Genomic DNA, 12010 nt, shown 5'->3' on the forward strand with positions numbered 1-12010 from the left:
TAGAAGTGACCACGGATAGAGGAGTTCTTGTGGAATTTTCTCATCTGATAGATTTGCCATGGCTACTTCTTCAGTTAGTTTGATTCGTCAAGCCTTGAAAATGGAAATCATTGACTTAAAGTTAAAGAGTAAAGACGATATAACTGCAGACCAACTGTCAACCCCCTTTATACCTTCGGAACAGATTGTTGACGCGGCAGCTATTGGAAAGTCACTTTTTGTTAGGCATTTCATAATTTAGAGTAGCCAAATCTTGTTATTTTGATTGAATTCCAATTTATTTTAATATTTCGAAAAATGTTCAAAAAGAAATTTTGTTTAATTCTATTATCTTTATTTTTTACGTCAATTTGAATGTAGATGATGGGCCAAGACTTGGGTTAGATTGTAGAGGTTGCGAAATCAAGGTTGCGAAATATTATTTCAAAAATGGTTCATAGATGGCTGCTCGAAAAATATCAACTTTCATGAAAATTAATTAATTAAAAATTAAGCCTCTTACCTCATAGTTCGATAAACTATGTTATTCCCCGTATGAAGCTTAATTTTCAATAATCTTTATAACCAAATCTCTGCAAATAGAAATTGTGAGTTCATGTTTGGATGTCAGAACTAGAAAAATTGTGAATTAAGATGGAGGAAAGGCAAACTACTCATCAATTGTGTCTCCTTTTAATTAATTAATTGGATCACTTAATTTCCTCCTGCAGGCCTACCACAAACAACAAAGTGCTGCTGTTGAATTCAATGCAAGAGGGCTGACTTGAAATGCTGTGCAACTGTCGTCAACAGCTTTTTCGACTCTTTGTGGCAACCCAACTTGGGTAAGCCAAAATGTTGGAATCATTTTGTTTTTAGTATCTCCAAAGATTTTGTATCTGCTAGCGAATTTCATTAAACCTTTTAAAATATCTTAAAATGTAAGCTAATTGTTTGCTTATATAATGTCAATAGTTTAGTTGGGAATCAGGGATGAAATTAGCAGCTCTATTTCGATGGCCATTTTGGCATCGACTCGAGCCTTCATTCTTCTCGGGACTCCCTGAACAAATTGACATCGCAAATCAGCATCGCAAATTGCCAAGTCGGCCGCCGGAGAAAATCATATCGCCACAAATCTGGATTATTTGCTCGGAAACCTTTGGCGATCATGAAGTTCGCGGACACAACTGGGCTCAACATTTACATCGCGTCCAAGGGCGAAAAAAATACCACAGCAAGTCCCGGCCTTCACTAGTTCAGTCCAGCGGCCATTCTGGACAGCGCTCTAGCATCACCCAGTGGTACAGCGGAGTCAACAGCCAGCACTATTTCGGCTTCCGCGTTCAAATGTACGATACGATCTGCAAGCTGTTGCCACCCATCTGACGCGGGTAGGTTAAGAAGGTCTGAACTTATACCAGGTCCAGTCGATCCCGTTCGACCGTGTCATCATCATGGTGTCATTCTGACCAGATCAAGCGACGGAGAAGAGGACGAACGTTACCACATTATACATACGTAATTATACATAACGTTTCCATTATTATTCATTGTGCCGGTCTTAAAGTAATTATCTTCACGGATTCGTGTAAATTTTATTTGTTTTTTTATCTTGAATGTGGTAGGGGGGCTCAGTGTAACTTGTTGAGATGACAATCAATAATTAGATACGTAAATAATCCCATTCATTTTTGATTTGTTTGTTTAATCAGGATCAGGAGAGCTGGAAAGGGGTCGATTGTTTTTTCTATCGATATCTTTAGAAAATGAAAGTGTCGTCTGCTTTCAATTTGTTGAAAGTTTCAGTGATTCATTTTTTAAGTTTTGGAGAAAAGTCAGAAGACTAAAGAGATGAAGTATGATTTCAAAGCAATTGTAACGATATGTGGCTGCACGAAAAATAGCAGTTCACATCAAATTTAAAAAAAATGTGTTCGTCGAGTAAACTTTGTGTCGTGGCTCTTTCAATAGAATCGCCTAAATCACACTCCATGCTTTTTAGCGGGTAAATAAGATAAAGTTTACATAAAATAATGTTTATGGGAGCTTAAGTAAAACAGTTAAGCCTGTTACAAAGTTGAGAAATGTATTTCCTGTGACTAGCCTTTAACTGCATTTAACTAGCATTCGTGATGTAAGCCTTCTGTCAATGCATGGCAGTTTGTTCACACTGTCTAACCTTTTTCTTTGTGCAGATTTGAGTACTGAACCATGCACAGCCATCGTGACAACAAGATATTCCAGTTTTGCTTCTGCTGGATCTGTCACCTCAGCAACAACCTCAGCATCATCATTTGGGTAAATAATTTTCAATACTTTTATTCCTGTGACTTGCCAGTTAATGTTTCATTTTCAACTTTGCCTTACTTGTTGTCCAAATATTTTTCGTGACTAAATTTTTATTTATTTAGATAAACAGCATCCCTGTTGATTGGAGATTCTAACCATGGCCGAGCTACGTATCTCTTCCTTCGTCTCCCTTTCTTAAAATGTCCTCATGTACACTTCATGTGAATGTGGGTGTATTCACGAGGACTCCCTTTTCTCCCTATCCCGCCTGGTGGACTCAACTTTTCAGCGGATGGATGGATCACTTGTGGAAGGATACCTGGCTGAATTTCCAAAGTTCAAAAGTAGGAAAACAATTTATCTCTATTCCTCTTTCTGACTATTGAGTGGGCGTTGATTATGAATCGTTACCGAGTTCGATTATTCCTGAACTATAGGCAGTTCCAGTTATTGACTGGAACTGTTTTCTCTTGCCGTTTTCGTCGACTTGTTCTGGGTTCATTAAATAGCTCATAGTACCACAACAGATCAGGCTTGTTTTTTCCAAAATATTTCAAACTTGAATTCAATCAAAGTTCAACTAGGAGATTTTATTGAGCGAGAGGGGGACCTGCCGCCACACTGCGTTCAACTCCTTGTTTACAGATGCTGGTCGGTCATTGTCGGTTTACCGGTTTTGATTGCAGTTACTTTTTTTCGGTTCATCTTTCCGGGAAAGGAGAATAGAACAAATGAACATTGTACTGCGCACACGTTGATTGTTTGCGCTGCAATCGATCGGTCGTTAGTTTTTTCGTTTGAACAGGAAAGAGATGAGACACAAATATCTACAGCACAATGGGACCGTCGTGATGGGACTTTTGGTGCCATTATGGTACGGTACGGATCATCCACACTAGACTTTTTCTTTCTTTTTTTTTCCCGTTTTTTTTCGGGAAAGAATAAAAGGGTACCGTGAATTTTTGATTCTTTTTTTTTTCTCTGTGTGTGTGTGTGTACTGAAATACCGGTTTATTTTGGCGGTGTGTTGTGTTGCTTTTGTGGCGTCCTGTTTTTCCCTGCGTTTCTTTCATTTCTCTCCTCCATTCTCGCTGTTCCATCAAAGGATGTGATGATGATGACTTGTCGACTGATGAATGATGATCGAGTGGCTAAGCATTACAGGGTCACGAGCTCATCGGTTGGGCTTCTGGAACTTGCTGGCCGACATTTAAAAAAAATGAGAAATAACAGCTGTTTTCTTATTTTTATTTTTTACCCCTCTGGCGGTGTATATACCAATATGCACGGAAGATTATATGCTTTTATAAAATGTTGACGGTATGGCATCTGTTGTTTTAGCTGCCAGTTGCTCTGATTCGATTAAGTATTAGGCGGGGGGGGGGGGGTCCTGTATATTTCACTTTTGCCTTGTATAACTTAATGAGAATAGATTGCCTTTTACCACCCAACGAATACGGTACCTGCTATAGACCTGATCAGTCTGATGCCACGAAACGGCAATCATGAAAGGCCATGGCTTGATATGAAGATGCCGTACTCATTAAAGCAGCCGGCCAGCCGGTATAAAGGAAAGGTAGGTAATGGAGAGTGGGGGTTAAAATTGTTTAAAATTTGAAGTTTCAAAGCTAGAAAAGAGAAAAAAGGTATAAATAGTAGAAAAGAAATTGGGTCGGAATTACTAACACGTTCACCCAACAAAACTTAATAATTCGACACCAATTATTCGACGCTTCAACAACAAGCAAAGCAACTACATTTCCGCAATGGTGTGAAAATATTTCGACAACGGATGTAGCGTACAAATACTTTGACCTAACCTAACTTAAACTTAACTTAACTAACTTAACCTAATCTTAAAAACGAATTGTCAAAGTACTTTTGCTACACTGTGTCGACGTATTTTGTCACCAGTCGAAATGCAGTTGCCTTAAAATGTTGAAGGTAACATCAAATGGAAGGTGTCGAATTAAAGTTTGGTCGGATGAAACTTGCAATATCTGACCCAATTATGAAAGAAGATGATGAAAAAGATAAAAAGAAATGATGAAGGAAAAGTATTAATGGGTAGAAAAAGAATAAGAAAGAAAGAAGACACGGGTCATCAATTTTCTCATCTTCCGGTCATCCACCCGTCCTGTCTACTTCCGGTCATCCACCCGTCCTGTCTACTTCCGGTCATCCACCTGTCCTGTCTACTTCCGGTCATCCACCTGTCCTGTCTACTTCCGGTCATTCACCTGTCCTGTCTAATTCCGGTTTCCACCTTCCCTTCATTTCTCAAATCCTCAATTCTCTTTTCTTTCAGTTCCTTCCCATCCACTCTCGATCTCAACTTCCTCATCTCTTCTTCTCTTGGCTCCTGGTCCAATCCGCCCTCTCTCCGCCCACCCTCTACCCACTCTCCTCCCATCCGGTACCCAACTGGACGAAACCTAAAAGTTTACCCTGAAATCAATCGAACAATGGCCCTGTAGATTTGTACTGCCGACGCGTGTAACGACCATCTGGGTATCAGATCGGTATCAGATTCTCCACTGTTGGAGCAGTCGTCATTTCGCCTTCCTTGTGAGCTTTTGCCTTTTGACCTCTGCCGGTCTATGAATCTCCACCTCAAGACAAGCGTCGCCCACCCGATTTTTGGACTTGTCGTACAGTTGCAGCTGAGTGAGGCCTTCGTCACAGGTGGACATTCTAAGTTTAACGAAGCCGACCGTGGACTTCCTTAAACCAAAATTCGACAACTTTTTTACTTTGGCGATCAATTTAAACCTATACTGATATTTAGTCTTTATGATATAATCTTCGTTCCATTCCGGCTGGCTACCACGGATGGTTTCGGTTTTTATTTTCTTGAACAGGGTGGGGAACAGGCCGATCCATTCCTCGACCCGTATGGAAATGTTATACTTGTCAGAATCCTTTGCATCCGGAAAGTTGACTCCTCTCACAACTTTGATTTGGAAATTCTTAGGTGCTGTCCGGTTTCCTTCCTCGCAATCAGGATGGCCGCATACTGATTGCTTTGGTGCTGCTTCCGGTTTCTCATCCGTTGCCCGATTCTGTAGAAGCTGAGATTTTTCGCGATTTGGGGGCAATACGTGTAGGTCTTTTGTTATATGACCAAATTGATTATCAGTGGTATTGGATTGAGCCTTTGATGGCTGTTCCTCAACTTGTTCACTTTCCTCAGGTATAATCGTCTCTTCGGCTATTTCAAGTAGATCAGTTTCACCCAGCATCGGAGTGTCCTTGTGTTCAGAAACGATCTCTGGGCTTGGAATGACTTCCCTCAGCGGGTACTTTATCTTTATCTCCAGCTCAACACAAGATTTACCCACTGGATTGTCAGACTCGTCGTAGAGTTGCAGCGTATTGACTTGATTTTTCATCAAGTTGGACACTTTAAATACGGCGGAACCGACCGTGGACGTTTTCAAACCCAATATCGACTTTTTCAGTTTAATTGTGAACATCCAATTTTCCGGATACTGAGTATGAGCGATGATCATTTTTTTATTCCACTGTGGCTGGCTGCCGTGGATGGTTTTAGTTCTGAATTTCCTGGACTGGACGTGTCTCAAACCGAACCATGATTCGGTTGCCTCGGCACGCAACGAAACGTAATAATTGTCCTTCGCTTCCGGAAGGTTTACTCCACCGATAACTCTGATTTTGATCTCCTTATAAGGGTTCCGGGGTTCGCAATCGCACTTTCCGGGATGGCAATCAGACTTTTCGGGATTTGGGGGCGATGCGTGTGGGTCTTTTGGTACATGGCGGGGCTGATTGTCCTTCTTGTTGAACAAATTAGATTTTTCGGAATTTGAGGGCAGTACCTGTCGATCTCCAGGCTTATTTCGGAATTGATTATCAGCGCTCTTATTGGATTTAGCCTTTGATGGCTGTTCCTCAACTTGTTCACTTTTCTCAGGTATAATTGTCTCTTTGGCGATTTCAAGTAGTTTAGTTTCAACCACCGGATCTTCGTTTGTCACATTTCCGGTGTCGTCAATCGTCTGCTGCAAATTATCGGACAGACTCTCCGGTTCCGGCCTTTTCTCGTCTATTTCAAATCGTTCGTTAGACGAAGGTATTTCAGCCGAAGTCTCCTTGGGTTTAGAAACGATAACTGGGCTTGGAATGACTACCGGCAGCAGGTACTCGATCTCCACTTCAAGACAAGCTTTGCCCACTGGATTGTAAGACTTGTCGTACAGTTGCAGCTTATTAAGGCCGTCGTTCAAGCTGGACAAGTCAAGTTTAACGAATCCGACCGTGGACGTCTTCAAACCCAATATCGACGACTTTTTTACTTTGATGGTCATTCGACACTCTTCCGGATTATGAGTCTTGATGGTAAAGTCTTTGTTCCATTCCGGCTGGCTTCCGCGGATGGTTTTAGTTTTAATTTTATTGTCCTGGACGCGGTTCATGCTGCGGCATTGCTCGACCCGCATGGAAACGTAATATTGGTCAGAATCCTTTGCTTTCGGAAGGTTATCTCCTCTCAGAAATCTGATTTTGAAATGCTTCAAAGGCTTCTGGTTTCCTTCCTCGCAAACAGGCAGCGGCTGTGGTACTTCCCGTTTCTCATCCATTGCCCCATTCTGTTTCTGTGGAAGTTGAGATTTTTCGGAATTTGAGGGCAGTACCTGTCGATCTCCAGGCTTATTTCGGAATTGATTATCAGCGCTCTTATTGGATTTAGCCTTCGATGGTTGTTCCTCAACTTGTTCAATTTCCTCAGGTATAATCGTCTCTTCGGCGATTTCAAGCAGTCTAGTTTCAACCACCGGATCTTCTTTTGTTACATTTCCGGTGTCGTCAATCGTCTGCTGCAAATTCTCGTTCAAACTTTCCGGTTCCGGCCTTTTCTCGTCCGTTTCAAATTGTTCGTTAGACGCAGGTTCTACAGCTTCAGGCGTGTCCTTGGGCTTAGAAACGATCTCTGGGCTGGGTTCTTCCGGTTTCTCATCCATTGTCTGATCATTAAGAAGTTCTGGTTTTTCAGGAATTTGGGACTGCACCTGTGGATCTCCATAATTATCACGGAATTGAGCCTTTGATGGCTGTTCCTCAACTTGTTCACTTTCCTCTAATATCGTCTCTTTGGCTTTTTCAAGTAATTCAGTGTCACCTACCGCATCTTCATTAGTCACATTTTTGCCGTCGTCTATCGTCTGCTGCAAATTCTCGGTCGGATTCTTCGGTTCAGGATTTTTCTCATCCGTTTCAAGTTCATGTTCATTAGACGGAGGTACTTCAGCGGGAGTCTCCTTGGGTTCAGAAACGATCTTTGAGCTGGGAATGACTTCTGTCAGGTAGTCGATCTTGTACTCAACCTCAAGACAAGCATGTCCCACTGGAGAATAACAGTCGTACAGTTTCAGCCTATTGATTTCATTGACTTTCAATTGGGATACGCAAATAACGAATGAAAAGACCGTGATTGACGTCTTCAAACCCCATTTCGACAACTTTTTTAGTTTAATGACCATCACCCACTTTTCCGGATTTCGAGTCTTGATGGTAAAGTTTTGATTCCACTGTGGCTGGCTACCGTGGATGATTTTGGTTTTTATTTTCTTGAATTGGACGCGGTTCATGCCGTGCCATTCCTCTAACCGCATGGAAACGTAGTAGTACTTGTCAGAATACTTTGCTTCCGGAAAGTTTACTCCTCTCACAACTTTGATTTGGAAATGCTTGGGCGTCCTTTTTCCTTGCTTGCAATCACGCAGCGGCTCTGGTGGTTTCGCTTTCTCATCCATTGCCCCATTCTGTTTCTGTGGAAGTTGAGATTTTTCGGGATTTGAAGGTAATGCGTGTGAGTCTTTTGGTACTTGGCGGGGCTGATTATCAGTGGTCTTGGATTGAGCCTTTGATGGCTGTTTCTCAACTTGTTCACTTTCCGCAGGTACAATCGTCTCTTCGGCCATTTCAAGTAGTTCAGTTTCACCTAGCACCGGATCTTTGTTAGACATATTTTTTCCGTCGTCAATAGTCTTCTGCAAATTCTCGTTCAGACTCTTCGGTTCCGGCTTTTTCTCGTCCATTTCAAGTTGTTCGTTAGACGGAGGTACTTCAGCCGGAGTTTCCTTGGGTTTAGAAACGATCTCTGGGCTGGGTCCTTCCGGTTTCTCATCCAATGTCTGATCATTTAGAAGTTCAGGTTTTTCAGGAATTTGGGACTGTACCTGTGGATTTTCAGGCTTATGAAGGAATTGATTATCAGTGCTCTTATTGGATTGAGCCTTTGATGACTGTTCCTCAACTTGTTCACTTTCCTCATTTATAATCGTCTCTTCGGTGATTTCAGTTAGTTCAGTTTTACCCAGCACCGGATCTTTGTTAGAAATATTTTCGATATCGTCAATGATCTCGGGCAAACTCTCCGGTTTCGGCTTTTTCTCGTCCATTTCAAGTTGTTGGTTGGATGGACGTTCTTCAACCGGAATGTCTTTGGGTTTAGAAACTGGCTCTTCTGGCGCTTCCAGTTCCTGATTCTCGGCTTGCATTTCGTTGGATAAACTCTCGGTGGCGTAAATAGCTTCCCGTGTTTGAAAGTTGAGACTCTTCGGGTTGTTTTGGAGCATTTCAAATTGTTCTTTCACCATTATCTCATTTTGTTTTTCGACTTTAATGCCGACTTCCTCGCCATTCCTCGGGGTCAGACTACTCATTTGATCTCCCAGTTGCTCGATTGTGTCGGTCTGGTTGTTAAGGGATGCTCGTAGTTCTTCCACTTCCGCCTTACTGGATAGAAGAAGACGATTGGTATCTTCCATTTTTCGCCTCATCTGTGAATCGTTTTCGGCCAAACGGAGATTTTTCGTTTCAAGTTCAGAAATGGTTCTATTCTTTGACTCAAGCTCTCGTGTAGCCACGGCCAACTCGCGCGTGTCTAATTGTTGTTCGGCAAGGCAAACGCGGAGATTTTCCAATTCCGCCCGACTGGATGCGATAAGGTTATCCCTGTCTTTTATTTCTCGCCTTAGCTGCGAATCGTCATTTGTCAAGCGGAGATTTTTCTCTTTTATGTCAGAAATTTCTCGTTTCTTTTCTTCCAGTTCACTTTTGGTAGTTGCCAACTCGTCGTGTACGTTCTGAAACATTTGCAGCTTTGATGAGGAGTCTGTCAGTTTGGATTGAAGCAGACTCAACTCATTCTCCAAGCGTTCATTTTCCAATACAGTCAGGTTTTTATCATCGTCTTTCGCCATCAAAGGAAGACAACTTTGTTGGTTCAAGTCATCTCCGCTGGGAGTCGAAAGACCTTTGTCAATTGCAAGTTTGGTTGCGCATAAAACGTCAGGTTCAATCATCTTCAGGTTAACAGCCGAAAGCCGAGTTTGTGATTCGGTCGATCGACTGAATAAATCCATCAAGTTGCAATCTCTGCCTATATCCCAGCAGACATAAGCAAAAAGCAAAGCCAATATAGTGACTGCCAAAATGTCTATAACGATCATTTTCACCACTGGTAGTTAGGGTGTTTGCAATTGAAAACTGCTGTGTCTGCTATTGCTGTTGGGGTTGCCTATATAGACTTGCCAGGGGAATCCCTTTCCGCACTGTCTATTTCCACTGTTTTTATCAGATTTCTAATTACGAAAATGGTTTTTAACTTTTCGTATTGAATTGTATTCATACAGTAAGGGCTAACGCACATTGTTCAATTAGTTTAAAATGTATTGCAATTCATTTTAATCTTTTAATTGGATTTTGAAATGAAAGTTTTCGGAATTCCGGTTTGGATTCAAATGTTGCCGGTCTGGACATGTCTGGGAAACGACAGGGCGCCCGTAGCGGTAAGTCCACCAACTAAGAAGAATAAAAGTTAAAGGAATCATTTTTCATTGAATTGAGATTCTACACGGCAATTATTTTGTTTCTAGTTGGGTTTGCCCTAAAAAACCGATAACGAAATGATAAATGAAGTTACATGAATACATGACCCCAAGAAGTCGTTAATTTAATCGTCTGCGTGTTGTCTAGCCTAATGTAAGTGTGTAACGAGGTAAGCCGTGTTAAGCTCGTTAGGGCGTTAAGATCGTTCAGGTTATATTTTAAGAATTCAAATTTCAGTTACTCCATACTCCACTCGATGAGAGACGACGTGAAACTTTTGATACCATATCTGACCAAATATTGTTTGACAACCGTTTTCCCGTAAACTAAAATCAGTAACAAAACTCGTTAACGTTAATCACTTTTTCTTTTAATTGGTTTATTTCGAAATCTTTTTGGTGTTTGTTTTATAATGGAAATAATTGGACATTATCATGAAAAAAGTACCTTCCGTATAATCAATGAATATTGCAAAAGTTGCCGGGAATATGCGTGTTAGTTGCTTCTTTGTTCCCTTTATCGAATTCAAGTTCAAGACGAATTCAAGATATCCACCTCAAGATAAGCTTTGCCGATAGGATAGAAATTGTTTTTGAACAGTTGCAGTTTATAGACTTGATTTACTTCCAAGGCGGAGACGTAAATTCTGACGGAGCCGACCGTGGACGTCTTCAAACCCAATTTCGATGACTTTTTCAGTTTAATTGTTATTAGGCACGCTTCCGGATTGAGAGTCTTGATGGGAAAGTCTTGATTCCATTCCGGCTGGCTGCCGCGGATCGTTTTGGTTTTGCTGACTTTCTTGTTGTTCTTGTCCTGTTCGCGAATCTTGCCGTCCCATTCCTGGACCCGCGTGGAAACTGAAAGGTAATATTTGTCAGAATCCTTGGCTTCCGGAAGGTATCCTCTCAGAACTCTGACATTGAAATACTTTGGTGTCTGGTCTCCTTCCTCGCATTCAGACTTTTCGGGATTTGGGGGCAATGAATGGGGATCTCCACGATTATCACGATATTGATCTTTTTGTAGAAGTGACCACGGATAGAGGAGTTCTTGTGGAATTTTCTCATCTGATAGATTTGCCATGGCTACTTCTTCAGTTAGTTTGATTCGTCAAGCCTTGAAAATGGAAATCATTGACTTAAAGTTAAAGAGTAAAGACGATATAACTGCAGACCAACTGTCAACCCCCTTTATACCTTCGGAACAGATTGTTGACGCGGCAGCTATTGGAAAGTCACTTTTTGTTAGGCATTTCATAATTTAGAGTAGCCAAATCTTGTTATTTTGATTGAATTCCAATTTATTTTAATATTTCGAAAAATGTTCAAAAAGAAATTTTGTTTAATTCTATTATCTTTATTTTTTACGTCAATTTGAATGTAGATGATGGGCCAAGACTTGGGTTAGATTGTAGAGGTTGCGAAATCAAGGTTGCGAAATATTATTTCAAAAATGGTTCATAGATGGCTGCTCGAAAAATATCAACTTTCATGAAAATTAATTAATTAAAAATTAAGCCTCTTACCTCATAGTTCGATAAACTATGTTATTCCCCGTATGAAGCTTAATTTTCAATAATCTTTATAACCAAATCTCTGCAAATAGAAATTGTGAGTTCATGTTTGGATGTCAGAACTAGAAAAATTGTGAATTAAGATGGAGGAAAGGCAAACTACTCATCAATTGTGTCTCCTTTTAATTAATTAATTGGATCACTTAATTTCCTCCTGCAGGCCTACCACAAACAACAAAGTGCTGCTGTTGAATTCAATGCAAGAGGGCTGACTTGAAATGCTGTGCAACTGTCGTCAACAGCTTTTTCGACTCTTTGTGGCAACCCAACTTGGGTAAGCCAAAATGTTGGAATCATTTTGTTTTTAGT

The sequence above is a fragment of the Daphnia pulicaria genome, chromosome 3 (assembly GCF_021234035.1).
Source record: "Daphnia pulicaria isolate SC F1-1A chromosome 3, SC_F0-13Bv2, whole genome shotgun sequence".
Taxonomy (NCBI): domain Eukaryota; kingdom Metazoa; phylum Arthropoda; class Branchiopoda; order Diplostraca; family Daphniidae; genus Daphnia; species Daphnia pulicaria.